General features: G+C 30.2%; 1 long non-coding RNA gene across 1 annotated transcript; it reads right to left on the bottom strand.

Moving 5' to 3' along the window:
* Positions 1 to 406: 406 nt before the first annotated feature.
* On the bottom strand, positions 407 to 7,066 carry LOC106460112. The gene is made up of 2 exons (XR_001290865.2): positions 6,995 to 7,066; positions 407 to 498 (listed from the first exon to the last, which is right to left on the bottom strand). It is a non-coding gene; the product is annotated as an uncharacterized LOC106460112 (long non-coding RNA).
* Positions 7,067 to 7,679: the final 613 nt, after the last annotated feature.

A 7,679-nucleotide genomic window follows, 5' to 3' on the forward strand; every position in this document is an offset into this window, starting at 1 on the left:
TTTTTTATGGTGGTTGCGAGATCAGTCAAATGTACCAAACCGTACAAAGATTAGTTACTGAAAATAACAGATAAAATATGAAGTTTTTCCTAAGAAATGTTTGATAACTATCTGGATATGATAGACTTTGCATGTGAAATATGAAAATTTTCTGATGCATGATTGATAAGCAACATGTAAAAAGAAAAAAAACACAGCTTTACAAATCTTAAGACTTTTAATAAAAAAAACTTGATATGAAAGAATTTTAATGCTTACTTATAATTTGCCAATTTTGTTAATACATGCTCACTAATTTATAAGTTATAGCATGAAAAGTATAACAAGCACAAAATGGTTACGAGGTCGGTCCGATGGACCGAGGCCGTGCTGAAAGATTTAATAAACAATGCATAAAAAACTCACCTTCCAGGCTTAAGAGATTGTTTTGCTTTCACAGGAGCAACTAAGTTCGTTTTTTCTGCCTTTGTCTCAGCCATCCTTTCCACTAAGGTGGCACTGAAAGATTTAGTAGTTAGTTTATCAAATTCTTATACAAGCACTTAGTTTCATAAGTTATTCACAAAGGTTGTTACACATTCCTCCAATTTCTCTTACTCATTAATATTTCAGTTCAATTTAGAATAGTCTCTCCTTTTTAATTTTTTTTGTAATGACAAAAACTAAATTCTTAGAAAAATTATTCTGGCCTATCCCAGTTTTTATATATTAAAATTATAAAAATTACATTATTAAAAGAGCAAAACTTTATGCTTTATTAAATCTGCTAAGTAGACACTTTGTGTACAAACTATCAAAAACTTATCTTAATTGCATTAAAACATGTTATATTTTTGATTTAATAACTATACAATAAAATCAGTTAGTATTTTTAACTTCACATTTTTATGAATACTATTACCAGTTAATTTTAGAATTGGCTCTTCATCATATGATACAGACTGACAATAGTATTGATTTAAATGGGAATAATAATGGATCACTTCAAATATGCAATGTATTTTCTAATAATACTTTTAACCTTGACTATAATTCTTGACATTGAATTCACCACAGTCCAGGATGATTACTGGCTTATTAAAAGTTAAGCTTTAGAAGATTAAAACTTTAGCTAGCCTTAACTACAAAAGTTGTTCTCAACATTTTTTATCTCAAAGATCCCTTCAATAACCAAAGACATTCATGCACACCCCCTATACTAAGGTTATGTTTAGAAACTGATTTCACAGCATATAAAAGAATCACTGACAAAAATATATAATTTAATGAGTTAAATTTGTTTTACTAAATTGAACATAGTAATTTCTTTTAACTGATATGAAACTTGATTTTTACCATAAAGAATGCTCTCTTACCCACAGACCCAAGGTATTGTCATTTCACCAGTAAGAATCACTGATAGCATTTACAAAATAGTTACATACACATTTTCATACATTTAATTACATGTGAATTTGTTCATTATGCCTATAGTTGTTCAGATTTTACATTTTGACTTGTATGTATAGCCCTAAACTTCTACTAAAATGTACAAATTACTAACATAGAACAATATTTAAGTGCTTTTATAAATTATTTCCATTTACCTGAAGCTAACCAAAGTTTAAAGTTCTGTGATATGAGAATGCTTCTGATGACCCATGTCTTTTATAAAAAATATACTAACAAAAAATAAACATTTAAAATTTGATTTTTATTCTAAATAGAATTCTCTTTTGCACTAAATGCAAAAGGATGGAATTATAAAAGCATAACTATAAGCTCAAATTATCATATATAAATAAAATTGATTGAAAATAAAATCTCAAATATAATTTTTATTACACCAAGGCTGAGAAGGGATGTCAGGAGCATTTTGACTCTAAAGGAATTGAAAAACCTTGTCCATTATATTGGCATTAATTAAGCAACCTTAACTCTCTTCACCCTACTGTTGATCATGTTACTTTATGTTGATTTTCTATTATACAGAAATATCCTCTTAACATTTAATAAAATACCAGAGTAGGTTTTAACTGTCTATACTTTTAATTGCACCTAAGTAGATGTATCTACAAATTCAGAAGTGCTTGCACCACACATGTGGACTGCTCTGCCTAACGCAATCATACCCTGATGAAAATCTGAAACAGCAGTATCTACATAGTGAATTGAATCTAATTTCTTGCCATACTATAAAAGTTAATCAGTCTTGCTTATATTCACCTTTCATAATGTCCTTCTTTACATTTAACACATTTTTTTGTAAAGTTATTAATTATAATCATCTCTGATCAGTAGATTACGATGACCAACAAGATTTTCCCACAGCTTACTTCTGATAAGCTTTTCATGGAAGTCAAAAAAAAAATCACAGTGTCTGTAGAGTGAAGATATTTTGCAGCATTGAAGCAAAGAAAAAAAAAAACCATAAGAAAACCATGTTTAATTTCACTCAATTATGTGAAATTTGTATGAATTTATTATTGAGAGCCATGAAAAAATGTACTAGGTTTGAGAAAGAAAACAACACTAGCTTCATGTTAAATTACACTTGCCACTTCTGGCTACTGTTACAAATTAGCAAGTAGGTCTAGGCTTAAAAAAATTTCTGTTGGATGTAACTCGACTGATTGTTTGAAATGGGGCTGACTGAAAGACATTATGACCCAGGTTATTTTACTTTTGCTAATATACCAACCCATCTAACAAAAGTTGCTGACTTTATAAAAAATGTTATTGCTGTATTATGGCTAGAATATCTTTTTCCCAGAAATTCATGTAGTCCATGATGATGTGGGAAGGCATAACTAAATTACGATTTGACAGCTCAATGCCAATTGGACAATGCATTGAGGTTTAACAACATGACTAATCTTGCACCCGGGACCATTCCCACTAAACTAATAAATACATGACCCAGCAGGGTAAAATTTACTATTGAGGATCATACATCAACACATGGTAAACACAAGTCTGTTCATTGTATGTTTCCAAAAAACGTTCTCACAGATTGAGGATTAGAATCAAAGCAAATTCCAATTGAAATCTTATTCACATGGAGAGAAGTACTTGTAGATTTACTTGGCAAAAGAGATGAATGGAAGAAAAAACAGTAAAATGTTAGCAATAGTCAATTCAACTCAATTTCTTAACTTAAAAGTAAATATTAGAAAAACAGTTAAACATCAATTTTTGTGTGTCATGTGGTATGTTCAATGCAGAACTGGTTCAAATTATATGTTTGTGATGCCAAAAATACTAAGTCTATTGTTTCATACGAATTAGGAACTCAAATTACCAATATTGACAAGTTAGAATATAAAATAAGCACCTCATATCTTTTCTACCTGCTGAGATAACAATTATTACTGACTCAAAAACAGTGGCCCCGCTCACCTCTTTCCACTTTTGGAAATGCTCCCTTATATACATTTACTTCTATATATGACATGAATAACCAATCGGAAGCTGAGAATGTCCCCCTAGTGGCTTTCTCTGCCATTTTAATGTGTTTGAACGCCATCTCTTTTTTTCGAACCAAGATTTCAAGGAGGTAGGTTGTGTCTTTAGTCTGCTCAAAATTTCGTATTACATCTTAGTTACTAAGATAAATTATAGTTGAATTCTATGATATTGATATAGTAATTTATGATTTTTTGGTTATTCAACTGTATACACATAAAACCTAAAAACATTATTTCGTTTTATATCCTCCACGTGCAAGACTTTAAAAGGCTTAGGAACCTATGTCAAGCAGCAACCGAGTACAAAGGTTGTAACTAGAAGAGTTAATTGTTTGCTTTACTTCTTTAATTTACTGTTGTATGTTTCAAGAAAAATAAGTTCAATAAGTTATTTCTAAATAGCAATAATCTATATACATATATAATGTATAATAATTGAAATGTGAGTATTTTACAAAATACTAGTCTACTAAAACACAGCCAAGACAGGTCACTTTGTAATGACTAAAGATCAGTTTTATATTATTGGATACGGTAACATGAGTGCATGTGCACAATGTCATTGTAACTTCTGTATTGTTAGCCTGGCATGGCTAAAAGGGCAATATAATAAAAATAATAAATATATATAAATGTATAATGTTATGAGATTTAAGCTATTCAATCTAAACATTCATGTTTTCATGTTAAAATTTGTAGTGATTCTATAATGAAAAAGGCATAATTTATATTTCCTAATTTTTTTAATATGGATACGAGATCAGACAAATCGACTAAACATATACAGATTCGTTACTGAAAATAACAGACAGTTTTTTTTCTTAAGAAACATTTGATAACTATCTGGACATTATAAAGATTTCACATGTGAAATTTGAACATTTTCTGATGCACAAAAGTATTTTTAATCTTAAAGTGAAAATTACTTTGCATGTTGGATAGACAACAAGTGATAAAAAAAAAAAAAGCCATGAGAAAAACATTGTTTTACAAACCTTAAGACTTAATTAAAAAAATTAATATTCTGCATAAGAAAGCATTGTAATATTTACTGACAACCTGTCATATTTCGTTAGCACATGCTTACTAATTTAAAAGTTATAGCATGAAAACTATAATAAGCACAAAATGATTACAAGGTCGGTCCTAGGGACCGAGCCTGTGCTGAGAGAGTTAATAGAATTAATGTTGATAGTAACTGTATTCCTGGTTTCATGCATTATATTTTACCTTCTCACATTTTAAATCGGTTTAGGGTTGTAGCAAACAAAAATGTTTTTAAGCCTGGCCTAGAAAGCCTATTAACCACAGTGGAAAAGAAAAATTTATAAAATTACAATGAAGCATTGTAAAATTCATATTCTGTTCTATCTCTGTTTTCCCTGCTAATTGCCTCATTATAAGCTATAATCATAACTGTATGGAAGTAACCAACACAGACTGCATGATGTTGAATTTGTTAACCAACCCACCAGAAAAAAGAATTTTAAATATCAAACTATTAGGCCTTGACTAACATTTTAAATAAACCTCAAATCCACAGAATTTAATTGCATTTTGTTTTTGTGAGTTTCAATGGGTTATGATTTTGATGTTTTTCTTTCTTATTGGCATTAAAAATGACCTTTTTGAATAACTTACACTGCTTTTTCACAAAACTATAAAAGTATAGAAATATAATAAATATAGGTAGTGGTTATACTTACATTAGTCAAAACAAGATTTCAATGGTTAAATTTATGCCACTAGTGCTATGCATGCACAAACATGTATTTTTGAATTTTTAAGTCTCAATTGCAACCATGTTCTGCCATAATAACTCTAGAGTTCCATTAAAAATATGTAATGTTTTTCATATTAATAAAAATGTACCAAAATATTTTTCAGAGGTACAGAAATGTTTACATGAGTGTCAAGTCCTACTGAGAAAAGCATTTGTAGTCAGACCAGTTTGTTTTCTTCACATCATAGTCAAAAATATTCCAGCCATCATTTAGGTTTTTGACATAATATAAACTGATAAAAACATCCAATAAATACTGAAGGACAGTTGAATAACACTTGCTCATCCTAGTTGCCTTTACCAACCCTTAGTTTCCAGGTGATCATTGGATGGTCATACTCAACCCATGCTTTTTCCTTATTTACATGAAATATTTCTTGTGCTGTTTGTTGGTAACTTTCAATAATATGGTAAATTATTATATCAATAAAACAAACTGGCCCCTGTTAAATGGAACAGCTAAACTCCACTTGTTGCTAGGTGGCAATATAAAAATATTACATGTTTACATTACAATACTGAACTAACATTAACTCTTACAAACAATTGTACAAGATGGCCAAGTGTAATTGTTAATTTATACGCTTGGCCACATAACTTTTTATTTGTATTAAGGGTGAAACTGAACTGCCCCACCAACCCCCAATATCACAAATACCTCCAAAACCTTTTGGGACAAATTGTAGAAGGTTCAAAACTTTTTGTTTCTATACTTAAACCACTGGATAACTATCATTGTTTAGGATATGTCATTAATAAATAAACAGAGATAGTTGTGTTAGCATTTTGAACCACAGCTTGTTTCACAGACCCCTAAGTAACTACATTATACTTTTTTGTGTTTTATATATAACACATGGCTTATAACGAAGTTGGGAAGTATAGAAATTGCAACAATATAGTATCCTTCCTCTCAAACATTTTCACTACCTGCATAATTGTAGCCCCTGAAACTGCATTAAGTCTGGCAAAAATACATGTATAACCACTACAATAAAACAAGTTAACTTTCTGATGCAAATAATGTCCGATATTTCTTGGTGCTAATGCCAGTCAAACTTGTGCCACTTTGAGATAGAATTTATTTGGTATACATAACTGGTAACTTAACATTACCTAAATTATAATCACTAGAGTATATGATGTCTACAGTCTTGGACATGCATTAAATGTTTCAAAGTAAAATTGTCACAAAACGTTTTCAAGCTATTAATTTATAACGTACTTATTTTTTCAAATATTTGGGTATATAATTTTAATAAAATATTGAGGAAATATGCTAGTGAAACAGGGAATCAATAAAAAGTAACATGAACAAAAGGCCAAAGGTATTTTCACTACTTGTAAAGTTTTAAATGCTATTCTATTATTGCTTGGTTCATTTTAACTAGCTCTACTATCAGCCCTAAAAATGCCCTATTAAGATTTGTACGACAGCCCATCGAAAAGACAATTTCTTTTGATGTTTCAAGAAATATTAAAGTCAACAAAACACATTCCTCACAGTAACACGTCTGCACTAAAATTACAAATTCCTGTGACTTTATCAAAGTGCAAGTCAATAGCCATTGCCAACCACACACCAACACCAGGCATGATTCCCTTTCAATCAAACCTAATCTATTAAAGCTTGCTTTTTAACAACAATAAAACTTAACTAATATCACAATGTGTCCATAAACGTTACTAAAATACTATTATTATCGATATATTATATTTTAAATTATATAAAAACTACAAATGGTTTTACATCTACAAAGCCTACCTCAACCTATTTCGCGTACACGGTGATAGAGACCGTAGCAATGCAGCATGGGTAAATTTCGTTCTCTACTTCACCTATAGAGGGATGATTGAAGGGGAAAAGATATATTGAGCATTTGAAATCGGAAAGAGTTAGATTTATTTTCCTTTTTTTTTATATTGCCTTTAGAATTAATAATTTATCTGTTATTCATATATTCAATACTGCCAATTCTATTAAATTTGTTATTCAGTTTAGCATAATCTTCTTGAGAATAGAGCTTAAAAGAAACGTTTACACAATATTGTGGCCTTTTGAAAACTTTCACGTCTGCTCTTTTATTCCTTAGAAATTCTTCAAGGTATTATTGAACCTCTGTGGTATATGACTATATATATATGTGTGGTATATGGCATGCATTTCTATTTTCTTGTAATATTATATTTTTTATTTTGAATATATCATTTATTCTGTATATTTGCAGGTTTCACATAGGAAGTGGTCTAGACTGTAGACAGCCGCTAACTTGATTTTGTTCTGAGCTACCTTTGATCCTTTTTTGTTCTCTTGTTAGTAGTTAGTACCTGTTCTGCCTAAGATTGCTGCAGTACTGCACATTGTGCAAGGATGTCAGCGGCTGTGTCCTTCAATGGTCATCCAGGTGATATCTCGAGGTTATGGTCTCGTCTATGTTTACATGACAGTG

Source organism: Limulus polyphemus, unplaced genomic scaffold (assembly GCF_000517525.1).
Source record: "Limulus polyphemus unplaced genomic scaffold, Limulus_polyphemus-2.1.2 Scaffold711, whole genome shotgun sequence".
Lineage (NCBI taxonomy): Eukaryota > Metazoa > Arthropoda > Merostomata > Xiphosura > Limulidae > Limulus > Limulus polyphemus.